At 40.6% G+C, this 21,617-nt stretch overlaps 1 protein-coding gene across 4 annotated transcripts in view; it reads right to left on the bottom strand.

Moving 5' to 3' along the window:
- Positions 1-21,617, bottom strand: part of TIAM1 (TIAM Rac1 associated GEF 1) — a 267,806-nt gene that overhangs the window by 200,128 nt on the left and 46,061 nt on the right. For 2 of the 4 annotated variants that reach the window (XM_054047952.1, XM_054047922.1), the window contains exon 2: positions 1,341-1,537. The gene's annotated coding sequence lies outside the window, so the exon portion shown is untranslated. Of the gene's footprint in view, positions 1-1,340; positions 1,598-8,138; positions 8,226-21,617 lie in introns of those variants that run through there. The other 2 variants (XM_054047939.1, XM_054047930.1) reach the window with 2 other exon arrangements.

Genomic DNA, 21,617 nt, shown 5'->3' on the forward strand with positions numbered 1-21,617 from the left:
AGTATTGCACATTTTTTCCCCTTCCTCTACCCATAACAAGTAGTGGTCATTGCTGAGTGTAGGATTTCAGCCTCAAAGGAGCAATGATATGATCCATAATGGAAAATTGTATATTTCTATGTTTTAGATACACCAAGGAAGGCACATATTTATTGTTCCCTTGTATCACCTGAAGACTACTCAGTGGTCAGTGTGAAATGAGTTAGTGGTCTCAGGGCTTGATACAAAGCCCACTGAAGTCAATGAAGAGACACATATTGATTTCAGATGGCTTTGGATTAGGTTCTTAATGCAGTTCCTGCTAGGCAGTTCTCTAAATCAGGAAATCCACCCTCACAATTGGCACCAGCTGATGCTATTATCGGCCATCTCAGTAAAGTATACAGAGACTGAACTGTCCTCTTAGGCTAGGTGTACCATCGGAAACACATCATGTTACAAAATGTGTTAGCCGCATGCTTTAACATGATGTTAAATAAAACTTGGTACCTACCGCATCTCAGTAAGATTTTTTTTTAAACAGGACTATTCTTGTCCATGCGAAGAGTAAAATCATGTTTAAACATAATGCTAGTTGATGCATTTTCTCAGTGCAAACAAGCCCTTGATGCAGGATAAAGTGTCCTACCAAAAACAGGAGTTATGGCATATAGGCAAGATAGTGTGGGGAAGCTTGCATTGCACATCCTGAATACATTCTGGAGATAAAGAAAGAACTTCATTTGTAGTGCTTTCACTGTCACATCTTTTATAATAACTTTTTTTTTAAAATTGAAAATTATGGTATATTCTATTTTAATTAAATTGGTCACCTTTTCACTATAGGGCTGAAAACTACTCCTGTGGTAGGAAGTTATAAACAAACCAACTTATGATGTGATGCCAGCTAATTTAAAAGACGTTTGCTTAAATTCATTAGTTATATTACAAGGAAAAATAATCCAAGGAAAAGTACTGTAAAAGAATCTAAACTCCAAGGAGGGAAAGGAATTGTTAAAGTGGAACAAAAGGACATAACTGAGATGAAATCAACAGAGGAAAATTTAGGCTGAATATTAGGAGAAAAAAATAACAGTGAAATCTATTAGACTATGAAATAGCTTCCAAAGGGAAGCAATTAAAATCAACTGTAAAGGGAAATGCTGCAATGCCAAAGGATGAATTAGTGACCTAATAAGTCTTTTACATCTTTTATTTCTGGAGCTCTATGAAAAGGAAGGACTGGAGGTTTCTTTAAATGGAGAGATGCAGAAGAGAGAATGGCCACACACGAAAGATACCTTAAATATTCTCTATAAACCAAAGTCTGTTAATAGGCACATAATGAAGACCATACATACCTCAACTGCACGAAAGGAAAGACCTTAATTGCTCATCCTGTCTTGCAATCATATAGTGTGCTGCTCCAGGTAACAGATGCAGAAGGTCCAACAGCAACAATTATGTAGATAACATCAAATACAGCATGGCTTATCAAGGCAATACACGTCTCTCAAGATCAGGTGCTCATCAAGCAGATGACTGTTCAGACAGGAAGCTGTAAATGAAATCATATACATTGATACACAGCAAAAACATTTTGACTTCACAAGCTTTTTTTTTTTTTTTTTTTTTTTTAATATGTAAGCATCAGAGGAATTTCTCTTATGGCTCAAACAACCATACACTATTCACAGAATCAATTTTACTTACAGTTCAGTAAACCTTATTTTATTCAATTATTTGAAAGAAACTGTAGGCTTTAACTTATCAGAGAGGCTGCAGTGTAACATCCTGGGGTTCAAAGATGCTCTGCCACATTTCAAGATTTTTGGCAATGAATTTGGGCTATTATTAGAAATATCTGGTTGCTAGGGAAAACTCTTGTAATGACACACACTACCCACGAAGCAGAATTTGCTTTGCAAATTAGAAGGGAAAAAATCAAGATGGGGAAGGATCATAAAGGTATCCATCATAAGGATAATTACATAAGATGAATACAGACACATTTCGGTTGTTCCAACTGTAGGTATGGTGTATGATACCGAAGCATGCGCACTTCAACATATGCAAAATTAATATCTAAATCAGGAGCTATGAAATAAATAGATCAGGGATCTAAATTAAAAGGCAGGAAAAGTGCATTTTTAATATATAAAGAAAATGGCTAGTTTCACGAAAAGAAAAAAACAAGAGAAATATTACATAATACAGAACATTACTTAGGACTTGACTCAACAACCATGAGCCTTTATGCAAAGTATGTAGGTGTGTTTTAACTCAGTGTGCCTACATCGAAGTACCTATCCAGGCCTAATCCCCATGGAATTAGAATGCCTCACAAATATTAATGCATGTATCCATACACCAATCCCCCATGCTAGTAAACCTATCTTACAGAAGAGAGTAACAGACACAGAGACATTAAGCGACTTGCCCAAAATCACACAGGAAGTTCGTTGCAGAGCTAGGAAGTGATACCAGATGTCCGAAATCTCAGTCCAATCCCCTAACCACAAGAGCATGTCCCCTGCTTGTAGTCCCCTGGGCGCTCCATATAAGGCACCCTTTTGGCATTCTGGGAATTACCATTCTATAATTGATACTTTAAAATGTTAATTTACACACACCCATTTACACATAGAATATCAGGGTTGGAAGGGACCTCAGGAGGTCATCTAGTCCAACCCCCTGCTCAAAGCAGGGCCAATCCCCAGCTAAATCCCCAAATTGCCCTCTCAAGGATTGAACTCCTAACCCTGGGTTTAGCAGGCCAATGCTCAAACCACTGAGCTATCCCTCCAGAAATCACAATTTTCGTTACATTTTTTCCCCAAATACTGAACTTTCATCTAAAAATTTGTTTTTTGAGAGAGTCAATAGAACAAAGACGGTGAAGAAAGTCTAGAAAAGTAACTTCTGATGTGGTTTTGTCCTATTTGTCCTACTTCATTAAAAAAGCCTATTGATGCTATTAATACTTCAAAAAAAAAAAAAAAATTCACCAGCTTCAGCCAACGCAAAGGGTACAGTAGTACTATGGGTGTTTCAGTGTCATTTCTTCTGGTCAGCATTGTATCTAAGAAAAAGGGATAGTAAGAAAGCATGCATATCAAATTTAGTAAACTGTCAAGCTATTCTTTGTAGGCTGAATGCTTTGCATGGCATAAAGAAGATGCTGTAATTAAAAGAATAGCTCCCTTATGACTGAGAAAGTTTAATTATGCTTTCAACTGTTGGGAATGAGAGACTCGGATGACAGAGATACTTCTCCATAGTCATATGAATTACGCCTAGTAAGATTTAATGAAACGTAAGTAGATTCCTCAGTAATAAATAACGTCACTAAAGTAAGTGTTCATAAAAACTTAAACTTAATATATTCTTTTCTTATTATTTTACTTGTGAAATAAAAATTTTCAATCCATGAGAGAATCTAATGTTGCAGAGATCACAAACAGGGTGAAATGCATTCAACAAATAAATTTACTGGCATCAACTGGCTCCATTGCTGGCAATACCAGCAGAGGGGTATGGAGACTGAACTACTGCTTTCACAGATGAGGGTGATTAACACTGGTCAGACTAGAAGCCCACATTGCTTACATGAAACAGTTGAGAGAGATTACTTTGCGAGAGGGCTCCCAACTGCTTCAGTCTCTTTCCCCGGCCCAATGACTACCCGTTGTCATTTATAGCATTTATTTTGACATTACCAAAACATTTTGATTAGTTTCAACTAAAAATTTTCCTCAGCTTTTCAATTTACTGAAAAATTCCAAAAAACGTATCACCAAACCAAAAAAATCCATCATTCACCTAACTCTACTTAGGAACTGCTTTCAGTGAGACTTAAGCACTTAAGAGCCCACACATTATTTCCAGGATGGCAGTTCTAACTTGTTCTTTTAAATCAATTTGTTCTATTAAAATTTGAAGTGATATATCAAATTTAAGAGAAAAGAGACCAGTTTGGTCTTATGACAACAGAACATGCCATTGACTCATTTTAGGCTGCAGCCCAGTCTAACGCAGCGTTTTTCAAAGTTTGGGTCACAGCATTTAAGGCACTGGGTGGCTCTGGTCAGCACCACCGACCAGGACGTTAAAAGTCCCGTCAGCGGTGCTGCCCAGCTAAGGCAGGCTAGTGCCTACCTGTTTCGACACCACATTGCGCCCTGGAAGCAGCCAGCAGCGAGTCCAGCTTCTAGGCAGGGGGTCCATGCAGCTCCATGCGCTTCCCCCACCCCGAGCACTGGCTCCGCACGCCCATTGGCTGGGAACCTGCACCCCAAACCTCTCATCCCTGCCCCCTCAGAGCCTGCACCCCAGTTCAGAGCCCTGACACCCTTCCGTACCCTAACTCCCTGCCCCAGCCCTGAGCCCCTCCCACATCCTGAACCCCTCATTCCCGGCTCCACCCCACAGCCCTCACCCTCACACCCCAACCCTCTGTCGCAGCCCTGAGCCCCTCCCACACCCCAAACCCCTTATCCCCAGCTCCGTTGGGTTGCAGGCAACAACAATTTTCTTCAACTGGGTCCCCAGAAAAAAGTTTGGAAACCACTGGTCTAGCGGATAAAGGTACTGGACTGGGAGTCAAGAGACAGCTGGGAATGGAACCCACATATCACTGACCTGCTGTGTGATGTTGGACAAGTCACCTCACCGAGTCTCTGTCTCTCTTCCCACCCTTTGTCTGTCTTGTCTACGTAGATTGTAAGCTGTCTGGGAAGGGACAGCTGTCATTGTGTGTTTGTACAGCACCTATTACAATGGTATCTCAATTTCAATTGTGTCCTCTAAGTGTTACTGTAATATAAATAATCAATAGCTTGCTCCCTTTTCTCCAGTATTCCCTGATGCACAGATTATGGGTTGATAAATGTTAAAGGAGGGTGAAGTTACTTCTTTTTGTTATTTTAATATTTGACTATGTGAAAAGTTAAACCTTTATCAATGTTGATAAATGCAAAGTAATGCACATTGGCAAACAATCACAACTATACATATAAAATGATGGGGTCTAAATTAGCTGTTACTACTCGAGAAAGATCTTGGAGTCATTGTGGATAGTTCTCTGAAAACATCCACTCAATGTGCAACGACAGTCAAAAAAGCAAACAGAATGTTGGGAATCATTTAAGAAGGGGATAGATAATAGGGTAACCAGATGTCCCGATTTTATAGGGACAGTCCCGATATTCAGGACTTTTTCTTATATAGGTGCCTATTACCCCCCAGCTTCTGTCCCGATTTTTCACACTTTCTATCTGGTTATCCTAATAGATAATAAGACAGAAACATCATATTGCCTCTGTGTAAATCCATGGTATGACCACATCATAAGAACACATAAGAACATAAGAATGGCCGTACTGGGTCAGAACAAAGGTCCATTCAGCCCAGTATCCTGTCTGCCGACAGTGGCCAATGCCAGGTGCCTCAGAGGGAGTGAACTTAACAGGTAATGATCAAGTGATCTCTCTCCTGCCATCCATCACCACCCTCTGACAAACAGAGGCTAGGGACACCATTCCTTACCCATCCTGGCTAATGGCCATTAATGAACTTAACCTCCATGAATTTATCCAGTTCTTTTTTAAACCCTGTTACAGTCCTAGCCTTCACAACCTCCTCAGGCAAGGAGTTCCGCAAATTGATTGTGTGCTGTGTGAAGAAGAACTTCCTTTTATGTGTTTTAAACCTGCTGCCCATTAATTTCATTTGGTGGCCCCTACTCATACTATGGGAACAAGTAGTTAACTTTTCCTTATTCTCTTCCTCCACATCACTCGAGATTTTATCCTGAATACTGTGTGCAGATGTGGTTGCCCCATCTCAAAAAGAGATATATTGGAATTGGAAAAGGTTCAGAAAAGGGCAACAAAAATGATTAGGGGTATGGAATGGCTGCCATATGAGGAGAGATTAATAAGACAGGGACTTTTCAGCTTGGAAAAGACAACGGGGGGGGGGGGGGAGGAGATATGATAGAGGTCTATAAAATCATGACTGGTGTGGAGAAAGTAAATAAGGAAGTGTTGTTTACTCCTTCTCATAACACAAGAACTAGGGGTCACCAAATGAAATTAATAGGCAGCAGATTTAAAACAAAAGAAAGTATTTCTTCATACAGTGCACAGTCAACCTGTGGAATTCTTTGCCAGAGGATGTTGTGAAGACCAAGACTATAACAGGGTTCAAAAAAGAACTAGGTAAGTTCAAGGAGGATAGGTCCATCAATGGCTATTAGCCAGGACAGGCAGAGATGGTGTCCCTAGCCCCTGTTTGCCAGGGGTTGGGAATGGGCGACAGGGAAGGATCACTTGATGATTACCTGTTCTGTTCATTCCCTCTGGGGTACCTGGCATTGGCCACTGGCGGAGGACAGGATATTGGGCTAGAAGGACCTTTGTTCTGACCCAGTATAGCCGTTATGTTCTTTTCTAACACACAGGTTTGTATAGTTATATTTGTCTATTTTATGGAATTTGGCTTTGCATGGCCCCTGCCCCCATGTGAAATATTTTTGATCACCCACATAGTTCTCCAGACTTTTGACAATTATTCTAATTTAAAAGCAGCATTAATCTATCTTGGATCTATGTAAACAAAGATCCTAATAACAATTACAATACCAGCCTGGAAAATAGGAAATACAGGTTTCATCTCTAACTTCACAGCTTTAACTCTGGGGGGAAAGAAATAACCACAGAAGCTATCAATGCTCAGCATGAACAGACCTGTTCATTTTGTTACTTTTGGTCATCAGAGTAATTACGGGGCATGAAAACAGCAACTTAATCCATCAACACAGAGAAAGGATAACAAACAAGCCAACCTTGTTCAGTTGCACGAAAAGCAAAAAAACAGCTGTAGAAATACTCTAGCATTACTCGATGCTTTGGGCCAGACTCTGCCACTCAGGTAGTGCTTTACTCCACAATCAGCTCTATTGACAACAGTGCTATTTATGACTTAGATAACAGAGCTGCTTGTAGTATAAGGTACCATGTGACTAAGAGTGGCAGGATAACGGAGCTACTCACAGAGTAAGTAAAAAACAGCAGAATCTGGCAGTTTGCAAACAACGGCCTGAATCCTACAATGAGCTCTGTGGGTTGACCCCAGCACTAGAACAGACCCCATTAACTTCAGTCTGCCTGCCTAGATGCTGACCCTGCAATAACCTCTGTCACTGTTTCATCAACAGCCATTAAATTAACTTGCATCTTTAAGTTTGTCAACTTTACTGCAGTTTTCCAAGGAAGCTCAGATTTCATATAGCAAATCCAACACTGAAATCCTCAGAGAAGCTTAGTAAGCTCCTTTTGTAATTTTTGGTTTTACTTAAAAAAATATATTCCTCTAAATTACCCCTAAAAACCACCATATGAAATTTACCATACATCAAAAAATATACATTTTATAATAAAAATCCAGCTAGTTATATAACTCATATGTCAAACTGATCAAAATTACACAAGTTTGTACAGATTGCACGTGACAAGCTACACCAGAGGCGTGCAAACATTACAAAGGGAAACAACAGGCTCTGTTAAATCCTGATCTGCAGGTACCCAGGGCTCCCTGACTCAAAGGGCCAGAAATCCCTGTTTTGTGTTACCTCAAATGAAATGTCATTAACTGTGAAATTTCATAAAAATCAACCCAAATCTCAGGCTAAGAGTTTGTATGACCCATGCTGAAGATTAGCTACTCTACTAAAATGAAACAAGAATTTATTGACCAATTTCAATGTATTCTATGAGACTGAACTGAAACCTGAAACTTGCATTGACTGTTCCCTGACTACATAACACTGTTCCTACTACAGCTTTGCTCAAGCACAAACAACAATAGTAAAACTATTCATTTTAGCTAATAATTGGAAACTTTCTGTTCCACTAATCATTGCACTAAATTTAAATGCTGGGTGTGGAGTTTCCACAATATTGCAGTCAGTCAAATATAACAAATCTTTGATTTCTGACAAGGACATCTATTCAGTTGCAACAGTATGAATCTGTTAGCACAGGCAGTTTACAAGTGGAAAATATTAGGGCTGACGGATTAATTGCTACAATATAAATTTCATAGCTTTATTTTGTATTAGCTGCTTCTTGGTCAATAAGGCCTGAAAAACCACTCACTCATGGCAAAGGGGAAGCTTTCCCTGGAGAGAGGAGGGAACATGCCATCCGTTTCTGCAGAACTTCAGCTTTCATTTAAAATAATGAAGCTTCTACCTTGGAAACATTCCAAATGCCAAGCGATGCAGTGATGTCTTTCCAGAGTCTGCAGACAGACAGTTCCAGTGCCTCTGCTGCTGCTCACAGCTGCATCTGCTACCAAGCAGCAATAAGGATGAGTTAACAAGGTTGTGGGAAGCATACAGCTACTATTCAGAACCCTGTGGACACCAGAGAAATTATCAAAAATGTCATCTTTATGTAGCCTGAGAAAGCTGCCGTTATTCATTGGGAGGATGCTTCCAACACCCACCCTTCCCTCTGCCTCCCAAAATATGGAGACTGTGAATATGGAGAGGGTTAATGTACTGAAGACCTGTTTCCTCTTCTCTCCCCATACCCAAATGCCAAAACCTTGAGTGAAAGCAAGAGACTTTATAGGGGTGGGTAGGAAAATATAAAAAGCACCTTTACCCTTCCTGCAGTTAAAGTGGGAGGGTCATATTTATTAGACACTTGCTAATCAAATACTAATATGAAAGATACAGGGTCCAGGGACAGCAACCAAAAGGAATCCCAGCATCATTCCCCTTCTGGCATTGGCGTGGAAGGGGCAGGAGACCTATACTTCTCACCAAGGAGTTGCCCCTGAACCTTGGTGGTGGGTCCACCCTCATCCTCTTTTGTAGCTTTAGATCTCCATCTATTAGTGAGATCTGGCAGATTTTTCAAGACTGGCTGGTGAAGGTATTTGTAAATGCCCCAAAAATTATTTAGATGAAGGTACATCTGCTTCATAAGGTAAAAAGGGAAGCAGCAGCAGTTTGCTATCAAAATAAAGTGCCATGTCCCAGTTTTGCAGACCCACACACAGTGGGTTGATTTCCTACACACTTTAGTAATGCTGTACCACAAAAAATGAGAAAATTCAGAGTCTCCTACTCTGTCATTCAGTCACTCTATTATGGTCAGCACTGCATGGGTCTCAGAACAGTGGCTAATCTTACATGCCATATGTGCTGCAATAGCTAAATGCTCTAGGCAAGTTGCGGATGAAGTAGCACACAATGAATTTCCTCAGCTTTGTTTATTTTAAATCTAACTCTTTGCATGATGTTATGTACTCAATGGATTTTACATATTACATCTTCTAACATGCCATAAACCCTATTGAATGTATTTCCAATCAAAGTGGAAACCTACATGACCACATGGGGACAGGCTCCCACTAAGTTGCAAAGAACCACCTAGATTTTTTCAGAAAACTCAGAAAGTAAACATGTATTTTGTGCACTCAGCAGCAAGTCCTCTCTTCTCTCGATGCTGGTTTTCTGGGAGAGTATGGTGGCTTGTGAGAGTAAGGGTTTGATATAACTGATTATATCAAGACAGTGCAAACACAAACTCTGAATTCTTCTTCATATAGCACTGCTAGTGCACCTCAACCCTGACCAGCGATATTCCTGTGATTAGCCTCTCATGAGCAGAGAGGGTCTGTTGTGATGAATCATGCAATTATTCTGTGATGAGCACATGAGAGTAGGAGGAAACCAAGTCCAGTTTTACTCAGATAACGAGAGGTACACAGCTAATGCGTTAAATTAAATGTGCCACTGAGTCTGTTGGTGCTTCTGGTAGATTTTGCTCTGGGAAAAGAGCGAAGCACACAGATATAGTGCTGACAGGGGCAACCTTCAGTTTAGGTCTGGCATTTTGCTTGTTTTATGTAACCATGTTATTGTCGGTTATGTTTGTTACTCTACTATGAGGGAGCACTTACCATGGATACTGCAAGAAGATGCTTTTACTAAGATACAGAGCACACTTTTAAAGGAAGAACTTTAGATGACTTTAGATGACCTCCTGAGGTCCCTTCCACCCTATGACTCTATGACTATGACTATCTTCTTCACTATAAAATGTAAACATCTGTATTTCTTGCAAGGTTATTAAATGCAGATACATTTTCCAAAAGCCAGACATATCTTGTTTGATACCATTCACCATTCTACCTGCTTTGAAAATTCTCCCTTTGTTTTAAAAACAAAAAGCAAAAGGGAAAAGAAGGGTCAAATTGATTCTTTTTGTGCCACTATTGTACAATTCTCTGAGAAATGCCACTGTCTGGTATGATTCCATGGGAGCCTCTCCAGGAGAAAGCAGCCTCTCAGGCTGTCAATCCATGTAAACTCCCCAGGCTATTAAGGCTTGGAGGTTGGTCTCAATTCTGAAGGGCTACATCTACACTACGGGGGGGGGGGGGTGTCGATTTAAGATACGCAAATTCAGCTACGTGAATAGCGTAGCTGAATTTGACGTATCGCAGCAGACTTACACCGCTGTGAGGACGGCGGCAAAATCGACCTCTGCGGCTTCCCGTCGACGGCGCTTACTCCCACCTCCGCTGGTGGAGTAAGAGCGTCGATTCGGGGATCGATTGTCGCGTCCCAACGGGACGCGATAAATCGATCCCCGAGAGGTCGATTTCTACCCGCCGATTCAGGCAGGTAGTGTAGACCCAGCCTAAGTGAACAAGTAGTCTGGTTAGGCAGCCACCTACATTGGTAGGGAAGGCAATTGTATCAATGAACTAAAACCAAAAGGAAATCTCACATCAAAAGCTATCTCATCGCATCCCTCATTACCATCCTGACGTAGTATCCTAGAGCAGGAGCTTACCCAGCCTAACTGAATGCCCACCAGTTAGGGAAGATTTCTGCAGAGGCTGCAGTGGCCCAAACACATCACCCTAGATGAACACTTTTCTTCTGTCAACGAGGGAAAAGCAAGGGGCCCACTGATTCACCCTCTTCTCAAGGGTCAGAAAAATATGACTGAAGATGTTTCACCATTGATTTTCATTCATTTCTTTTTTCAAAATATCCTCTAAAACAGAAGAAAACAAAAGAAAAACCCTAAAAACATCCCTCCCTTGCAAATCTAGGCCATGAAAAAAATCATTGTAAACATTTGTTCTCACCATTCCAAAGATTTTCTGCCTTTGCGAGTACAACAAACCATTCTAGATGCATCACCTGGGGAACTAGATAGTTCTCAGGGGATTGGCAACAGAACATGGACTTTTTGCCCATACATCCCAGATTTAAATCCGGTCCCAACTGGTGATCAACAAGAATCACCACATCTGTAAACTTGCTGGCAGCTGCCCTAGAGAAGTCCAGACTGAAGAGGCATTGGGGTCTGATCTTGCAAGGCACCAAACATCCTCAACTGCAACGGGAATAGAGAGTGCTCAGCACCTCTCCAGAGATGCTCAGCACCTTGCAAGATCAGCCCCAGGAACGCTACTCTATCCTCTCACCCTAGAGATGGGTTCCATAGGTCAAAGCTGAAGCATAGCTGCAAGCTAGTGTGGGAAATATTGCAACTGCAAAGGGAAGTTCTCTTACGGCTTGTCTACATGGGATATTAGTGCACAGCAAGCTAGGGTGTGAATCTACAGGCCAAATAGCTTGCCACACAGCACAGTCCCCTTTAACAAGCCCTCAGTTAAAACAATAGACCATTATTATTTACACTCCAATCATTTTTATTTACATCAAAAAAGGGGCATGGCCAAGCTTAGGGGTGATTCCAGATAAAAACAAAACAAAAAACACAGCCAAAACAAACAGCTCCACTAGGTGTTTTTTAGGAGGGCACTCCAGGGTGCAAGAATAAATATCAAGTCAGTTTTGACATTGGGAGGCCAGAGGGTGGGGATTGCTGGGGTTTCATTTAAAGTGAAACAAAACAATACCTTCCATACCCCTGAAAAATAGGTAAAAATTTTGGCCTGTTATACTTGATAATAACTATCAGCATGTTTGCCTTTTTATGGGGTCTTTATTATCTTAGCAAAAAAATTAGTATCTTTGTAGAAATTGAAGCAATAAACAGGAAATAACATCCTGGCTTTTTAAAGATAATGGCATCCTAGCCATATTGTCTCTGTAGATCATTTCCCTCCCATTGACTGCTTTAGTGGATAAATTCAAAGGCAATTTTAAATCTGTAGATGGTCTCAAATTTATTGGATCTGCAGCACTAGATCACCAACAAGCTTTGTGGACTCAATACGTAAGCAGAATTCATTTTTGGTGTGATAAAACGTCCTTCCTCAATGTTAAGTGTAGTACAGCACAAATGATAATGGTTTGCAACATGCTTGGGGACAGGGGATGCTGCTTGACATCTACTGGCAGTTGCTTGCTATTGTGCCAGAACTTTAACTGGGGTTAAGGTCTCTCATCTTAACCAAATTTCAGGAGAGATTCATCTCTGTGCTGGTGGAGAGCTATTCTTGGGCTGTTGAGGGCCATGTCCACCCCTGAAACAAGCTAGGGAAGACGTAAGAAAAGCTCTACCCTGTGCACCACTGCACTAGCTTGTACCGACATTAGCACTGAGGCACAGGTCTCTCCTAGCGATGCCCCATGCCACACCTTCCTCCTCTGGCATACTCCCCATTCTGCCTGCAGCCCTCACAAACATGCCCCTGGTACCAGGGCAGGGAATACCTGCATAGGCAGGACAAAGGCAGCAGAACCTGCTCTGTACCTAGCGTATAGTAGGGTGACCAGATGTCCCGATTTTATAGGGATAGTCCTGATTTTCGGATCTTTTTCTTATATAGGCTCCTATTACCCCTCACCCCATCCTGATTTTTCACACTTGCTGACTGGTCACCCTAGCGTATAGCCTCCCACATCACTGCTATTCACCAGGGTGGAGAGTGTTATGCCTGTTCCATGCAACACAAAGACTGATTCAGAGTTCCTAAGGTAACTGAGAACCTCTTTCTTCATAATCTCTTTGTGATTATCAAAAGCAAATGAAAATTTTGGATCCAAATAAGAGAACTAGAATCCTATAGGTTCATGAAAAGAATTTGGCCCAATATACATGCCAAAGGCTATAGGTCTAGAGAATCACCAATTTCATAGCAAACGAAATATCACCTTCCTATTTACTTCATCACCAATTAGCATTCAAACCTAAAACATCAAAAACTGACTCTTAATTACTGAAGCCAGCACTAATGACTCCAGTTATATTTCTACAGATTTCTGAAAATTGGATTCTCCGTTACACATGCTGTATTTAAATTAGTTTCCTACCTCATTCCTAGCAATTATACTTTGACAAACCAAATTAAAATGCAATTAATATTTCTTTTTAAACCTACTTAAAACAGAAATGGAGCTTTAAGAACAAAACAATCTGAAACTATCTTCTAAATTTGAATTTAATTCCCCTTTACATCTTAAGACAGGAATTTCTTTATTCTTTTAAAGCTGCACAAGGGAAAATATTTTATTTATTGAAATATAACACAGAAAGGCAACAAATGGCATTTTATTTTTATACTACAAGGTGTCAGTTTCTCACCAATCCAGACCAGAACCAACTTGTGATGGTTTAATACTACATACATAAGTATAATGCCAGAAAGACTGTCAGCAGAAGGGAAGCACAGAAATAAGCTTCCTGTCCCATCCCTGGCCCCCTCCCAAACCTACAAACTATTTTTCAACACCTCAATAAAACAAGTGCCACAAAGGAACTTAGAAGTCAAGGGCCATAGGCTGTATGTTTGTCACACATACACCTCCTGACCAACCCACCAATAGCAGCTATGCAAACACTGACACCAAGATAATCTGTATGGTGGGCCTATATGTATAGCCACTGCCTCTCAAAATACAGTTTTATGATAATACTGCTTTTGCAGCACACATGCATTCCAATTTGAAGGCACTTTCATGAGAAGGTAGAATTTGGCTCTTCAAGTTCTGGATCATGATTATTACTTGAATATGACAGAGGAGACAAAAACAGCAGCATATCTGCAAAAGACTAAACAAGAATTAACCAATTCATACAGAATATTCAGGAAAATCCTTTACATGTACTTATTTCATGTTATACGAGTCAGTAGGGCATTATTTGACCTGTGATTTCTGCAGAATGGATACTATGGCACATTATATAATATACTAATCAGAAGGAAAAAGAAAGAAAGAAAACTAGTGGATCCTAATCTCTAAAATGAAAAAGCCTGAATCATAAATTGTCACCATGCAGGGGCATATGGATAACCAAGAAGTTGTCAGGTAGCCACAATATATTCTACCAGTAGGAAGACCGGCATCTTCAGAAGGCAGCTAATCCAGATTCCCCCACGTTAGCAGCAGCAGGAGGCAACTCTGACGAAATTTAAAAAAAAACAAAAACTTCAAAACTTTGAAGACTCAACACTCCTTGGTTGCTGAAGAAGGGATGGTTGTAATAAAGCAATGTTAACAAATCTTGAAAATAATTCACCGGCTGCTTGCAAAAGAACAGGTGAAGTTATAATATGGTGCAAAATCAACAGCAGAGAGCATCACTGCAGTGTGGCCTAGTGGATACACTGGACTGAGACTCAGGAGACCTAGATGCTATTCCTGGTTCTGCCACTGGCCTGATGGGTGAGCATCACCTCTGTTCCTCAGTTTTCCCAGCTGTAAAATGAGGATAAGGATACTCTGTCAAGCACTTTGAGATCCACTGATAAAAAGAGATAGGCATTATTATTAGTTTTTAATCACAAAGGCTAGAGTAACAGAATTAGATATTCATTATTAGAGACGTAGTGTATAATTTTTATACAATTAAATACTATTTGTGTTGGAATATATTTAGCGTTAATTAAGATTCACAGATACAAACTAATGGGGCTGAAATGGTACCGCAGTGTAAGGCAATAAAGTCCTCAGTGTGACAACTAGCTCTGGCAATACCATGTTTGTGTTATGTTTATTTCAGTTACATTTTTCCCCTAGTCTTCCTTGAGTATCCATTACTCAGTACTGGTTGATAGGTTTTATGTTCACATATGAGGTTTAAAGAGGCTATTGCTTTATGTTCCTATATAAATAACAACATGCTACATTATTCTCTGCTGTCCAAGTGAAGGATTGATTGGGTTATTAATTTTGTATAAACTGTCAAATTGTTTTTATAGACAAATCAGAGAATTTAACACAAAATCAAATTCTTCCTTCACTTTTATCCATGCATTTCCATTGAATCTGGAGAAAGGGTACACTCATCCAAGGATTCCGAGTGAAGGTCAATGCTTTGGGCCCAATCCTGCAGCTATTTATGCTTGTAACTTTACTTATTTGGATAGCTCCATAGGGCGATGTGCGGATAAAGAATGTTTACATGCAACTAGAGGTAGCTGGAATTCAGTGATGCACAAAGTGGTCTGTATATATGCTGCTACAATTAGTAGAAGTCTTTGGGATCCCTCTGGATTAAAGATATAAAATCACTGTTTTCTCCAGTGTTTAACAGGAACAAACCCCAAAACAATCCAGGGTTCTAAAATGTGTTTAAGGCATGAAATAGTACAAGGAAAATATTTGTAAGAACTTTTATTTTTGTTAAAAATAAAAATTTTAGCTGATTTTCTGATTGACTGATTATGGCTGGTGAGTGACAGGCTCATCACAGTTGCCCGTAAGACATCTTAATCACTAGTAGGGTTTTTTTGTTTGTTTTTAAAGAAATCTACTAGATGGGTATAGAGAGAAATGTCAAGTAGACTGAAGAAAAAGAGCTGCCCACTTGCCTATGACTTTTTTTATTTCAGACAATGATACAGCATTAGTGCTTAGGAATATAAATTACCTTCAGTTAAGAGTCTCATAACTATTTCATTTGATCTGTAAAAAAAGTGTTATCAATTGATTCTTACTTCACAAGTCTGTCATGTCAGTCTGGGGAAGGGGGAGCACTAATTAAACACAAATGCAAAAATCGGTAAAGACCTTAACAAACTGATTAGACAATTAAAGTCAATGATTCTCGGAAATGAAAAACATTATTAGTTTTGCAAGAGTTATAAAAAGAGTCTAAAAGATTTACTACCATGTTAAGGATTTATACTCAATGCATATTCCAGTAAAAAGAACAACAATCATAAACTAGCCTCCCCCTTTCCTACTCTATAAAGGAAGGACAATTACTAAGGTCTCCTTCACCCACATTAGGAGAACTACAAAGGGATAATGAAAGTGTGTGTGCTGCAAAAGTAAGGCTCAGACAACAGAGCCATCAAGTTCATGCTGCATTTGTTCGTTTTCTTGTTTGGGTGAATAATAGGTTTCCATTCAACTAGGTGACTGAGTAAAATATCCATATTCTTTTCATTATTCAGATAGTAAAAGCCATTTTCTTCAATAAAGATTTGCAGAATGGGGCACTCTCTCATGTAGACCCAGTTACATCACCCAGTGACTTGCATATGCATTTGAAGGATCAGGCCCTTGGAAAGAAGTGTACTTAAAATACAGATCATTCTTACATTACTCAGCAAATGATTATTTGATGTCCTTCCACAATATATTGATATAGAGAAGGACATCCCCCCCAATCTCATGAAACGAGACTCTTAAATATTCATGTCCATGAGGTCAAAACTACAACTATTATAAATTTACTTACAACTGCCATAAATTTAGATACCATACTGCTGAACTATTCCAGTTGTCAGAGTGGTAATGTTGCAGATTGCCCTGCATGTTTAACCTTGATTGTACATAATTGTTAATCACTGACCCATTCTCCAACACTCTTAGACTGGAGTATGTTGCTAAGCAACCAATGTTTGCTCCAGATACTTTTTAAAACTAGTGTAGCAATGAACAGGAGTCAACAAAGTGAGTATTGACCATTATACGGACTGGTTTTGAGGTGGGGGAGGGAGGTAGCTAGACAGTAGTTACATATTGGTCTGTTTTAAAATGTAACTTTAAGCGTTATTCTACCATACATCAAAAATTCTTAGAGATGCCTTTACAACATTGTAGACTACAACACAGTTTACAGTCTTTTTGGCCAATAAAATTATACTGCCTCTTAATTTATACTGAAAGTTTTAGAATCAAGTGCCACTAGCATTATGTGATACATTCCCTGAATTTCTCATTAAATAAAGATGAATAGTAAGTTTCATAAATAGTTTATACTTACCTGAGCAGGAAATCACACACACTTTTCTAAGGCATAATAATTCTAAACTAGTAGAACCTACACCAAACACCACCATTTTGTTTGTCTGCCAATCCAATATGAATAGCAACCCTTCATATAGTGACTAGGAATTACAGATTACATCCTTAAGATCAATATTACTATGTGCATGACAGGGGTCCATTTAACTACAGGAATGTTCAAAAACCCAGGCCGAGTTTTAATAGGGAAAACAGCAGTTTTTAAAAAGCTAATGGTAATCTATTTACTCTCTGGGCCAAAAGTAGTAGAATACTGCTCAAAAGATAGCTAGCAACAACAAAAAAAAAAAAAAAAAATGGAATTTGTATATTATGCCAGGTTGCTGGGAATGTGCAAGTGTTTTTGTTTAGTTATCTCAATGGTGCAGTATTCCATCACTAACAGCTACGACCACATATTAAGGTTAATTGTTAGAGGCTTGATCTTTCACTGGTTGAAATCAATGACAAAATACCACTGACTTCAAGGGAAGCAAAACTGGGCAACTAAATTAATTATCAGGAGGGAAACTGATAAAATTAAGAAGCAAAGGAAGAACATGCAGACAGCAAAGCTCCACGGTTCTGTTTTTACGTTCTACTAAGAGAAGTCAGGCCTTAATGGGTAGGCTCAAAGAATCTGGCCTTTTAGGAGAAAGCATACCGACATGCTTAGATGAATATTCTAGTAGTTGAAAAGGTTTCATTTCCAGAATAAGGCAATGTACCAATTCCACACACCTGTACAAATATATTTGCTTTAGTTTAGGATTGTGAAAAAGAAACCAGACAGGAGTTGGGGCAAGGAGGAACCCCCTCCCCTCCCCCCACCCACCCACAAAAACGTAGTTTGGGCCCTACAATTATTCTTTCCTTTAAAGCCAAATCTTCTTTCATCAAATGCAGTCATGATTATAATAATGATCTCTAAAGATCAGAGTATTGGAGCTGATCAAAAAATTTAAAACTTAAAAAAAAAAATTGCAAAAAACTTTTCCCCCCTCATTTTTCAACCAGCTCTAATGTGTTACTTAAAAAAAACAAAACAAAACAAACAAACAAAAACCCACACCATTGCATTTAGGGAAAATCTTGGCTCTCCTGAGGTCTACGGCAGAACTCCCATTGACTTCAGTAAAGCCAGGATTTTCATTCTTAGTATAAGCTCAAACCTAAAGCTGTGTAGCATAGTAATATACACCACTACATTTCAAACACCGGTTCTGCACTAAAATCAGCATTTGGAGTACATTTTAGTTATTTTGAGACAGATTATAAACCAAACACAAGTGCTAGCAGATTATTAGCCATGAAAAAAAAAAAACTATTAAGTGTAATGAAATTACACAAAATCAAGGACCCTAGTATAATTTGACCACTTCCCTTTATGGTAAAACTATCAGTGAAAAGTTTTAGAGGATTTCAGAACATATAACCTGGGTTTGCAGGACTATTCTCCTATCAGTATGTTTTCACAAAGATATGCAGTGTGTACGTGTCACTCCTTTGTCAGTCAATCATTCTGATTTTTAAAAAATTCTAACTCCTATGTATTAGTTCCCCCAAAATAAACATTGCAGCACTACTAAAATTTCTAGGTTACAAAGCTGTCCTGCCAAACGCAAAACCGTACATGCTGGGTTTCTCAGTGACCTGGATCTGCTTGTCTATTTCATTCTTGCAAGCTAAGATGTGGAAATATACAAATATCTTGGTCCCTGAAGTTCCTGGAGTATAAGTTCCATTATGTTCTAAGACAGGCAGACAGAAAGAACATAAGGACAGTGCAATATGCATGAGCACATGGGCCTCAAGCATACATGCATGCTCACAATCCAACAGACAGCCAGTAGAACTAATTTTAGGCTTATCAGGCTTTGCAGAATTACTTCAACAACAGAAAGTGAACCATAAAAGACTCCAAAATGCATACACTTCCCAAGGAAGACAGCAATTCAGGTAATACCCAATGAGTGTTGCAGTCACTAACTGGCCAATCCTCCAGTCCTCAAGGAAACAATTCATATCAAAGTCAGTTTTCAGAGTAGCAGCTCTGTTAGCCTGTATCAGCAAAAAGAACAGGAGTATTTGTGGCACCTTAGAGACTAACACATTTATTTGAGCACAAGCTTTCGTGTTGATTGTTGAAGTCACTGGGAATTCTGACAGCATCAAGCTTCAAAAACAGACTTCGAGAAACTGCTGAACTCGAATTGATATGCAAATTAGACACAATCAATTTAGGTTTGAATAAAGACTGGGAATGGCTGAGCCATTACAAACATTGAATCTATCTCCCCATGTAAGTAGTCTCACAATTCTTATCAAACTATCTGTACTGGGCTATCTTGATTATCACTTCAAATGTTTTTTTTCCCCTCTTACTTAATTGGCCTCTCAGAGTTAGTAAGACAACTCCCACCTGTTCATGCTCTCTGTATGTGTGTGTATATATATATATATCCTCAATATATGTTCCAGTCTATGCATCCAAAGAAGTGGGATGTAGCCCACGAAAGCTTATGCTCAAATAAATTTGTTAGTCTCTAAGGCCTTGTCTACACTACGAGAGTAGTTCGATTTTACTTAAATCGAATTTTTGGAATCGATATTGCAAAGTCGAACGTGTGTGTCCACACTAAGGACAGTAATTCGACTTTGTGAGTCCACACTAACGGGGAAAGCGTCGACATTGGAAGCTGTGCACTGTGGGCAGCTATCCCACAGTTCCCGGAGTCCCCGCTGCCCATTGGAATTCTGGGTGGAGCCGCAAATGCCTTCTGGGTAAAAAAAATGTGTCCAGGGTGCTTTTGGGTAACTGTCGTCATCCGTCCATCACTCCCACCCTCCCTCCCTGAAAGCGCCGGCGGGAAATCAGTTCGCGCACTTTTCTAGTCAGTGACAGCGCGGACGCCACAGCACTGCGAGCATGGAGCACACTGCGACCATCGCTGCAGTTGTGGCCGCTCTCAACGCCTCGCAGCTTATCATACACCTTTACCTGAGGCAGATGCAGATAAGTCAGGCGAGGAGGCTACGTCACCGCGGTGATGGCCTGAAGTCTGAGAGTAGCACAGACCTCTCAGAAAGCAGGGGACCCAGCGCCGAGGACATCACGGTCGCAATGGGTCATGTTGATGCCGTGGAACGGCGATTCTGGGCACGGGAAACAAGCACTGAGTGGTGGGACCGCATAGTGCTGCAGGTCTGGGATGAATCCCAGTGGCTGCGAAACTTTCGCATGCGGAAGGGAACTTTCCTGGAACTTTGTGAGTTGCTGTCCCCTGCCCTGAAGCGCAATGACACCCGGATGCAAGTAGCCCTGACTGTCCAGAAGCGAGTGGCCATAGCCCTCTGGAAGCTTGCAACGCCAGACAGCTACCGGTCAGTCGCGAACCAGTTTGGGGTGGGCAAATCTACTGTGGGGGTTGTTGTGATGCAAGTAGCCAAGGCAATCGTTGATGTACTGCTGCCAAAGGTAGTGACCCTGGGAAACGTGGAGGCGATCATAGATGGCTTCGCAGCGATGGGATTCCCAAACTGCGGTGGGGCCATAGATGGAACTCACATCCCTATCCTGGCACTGGACCACCAGGCCAGCCAGTACATTAACAGAAAGGGCTACTTTTCCATGGTGCTGCAAGCACTGGTGGACCACAGGGGACGTTTTACAAACATCTACGTCGGATGGCCGGGCAAGGTTCATGACGCTCGTGTTTTCAGGAACTCTGGTCTGTTTAGACGGCTGCAGCAAGGTATTTACTTCCCGGACCACAAAATAACTGTTGGGGATGTGGAGATGCCTATAGTCATCCTCGGGGACCCAGCCTACCCGCTAATGCCCTGGCTCATGAAGCCCTATACTGGCGCCCTGGACAGTGAAAAAGAACTCTTCAACTACCGGCTGAGCAAGTGCAGAATGGTGGTGGAGTGTGCTTTTGGCCGTCTCAAGGGGAGATGGAGAAGCTTGCTGACTCGCTGTGATCTCAGCGAAACCAATATCCCCATTGTTATAGCAGCTTGCTGTGTGCTCCACAATCTCTGTGAGAGCAAGGGGGAGACCTTTATGGCGGGGTGGGAGGTTGAGGAAAATAGCCTGGCTTCTGATTACGCACAGCCAGACAGCCGGGCGATTAGAAGAGACCAGCGGGACGCGCTGTGCATCCGGGAGGCTTTGAAAGCTAGGTTCCTGAGTGAGCAGGGTAACCTGTGACTGTAAAGTTTGTGTACAGAGAAGCCGAACCTGCCCCCGTTTCTTTACCCAGTTAATGTTGACTATCCTCTCCAGTTACATACCCCCTTCTCCCCCCCTTCCAACACACTTTTCGAAATAAAATCAGTTCTACTTTGTTAATGAACACCGTTTTCTTTACTACTGTTTTCGCAGGAATTTTTT

The sequence above is a fragment of the Malaclemys terrapin genome, chromosome 1, assembly GCF_027887155.1.
Source record: "Malaclemys terrapin pileata isolate rMalTer1 chromosome 1, rMalTer1.hap1, whole genome shotgun sequence".
NCBI classification, from domain to species: domain Eukaryota; kingdom Metazoa; phylum Chordata; order Testudines; family Emydidae; genus Malaclemys; species Malaclemys terrapin.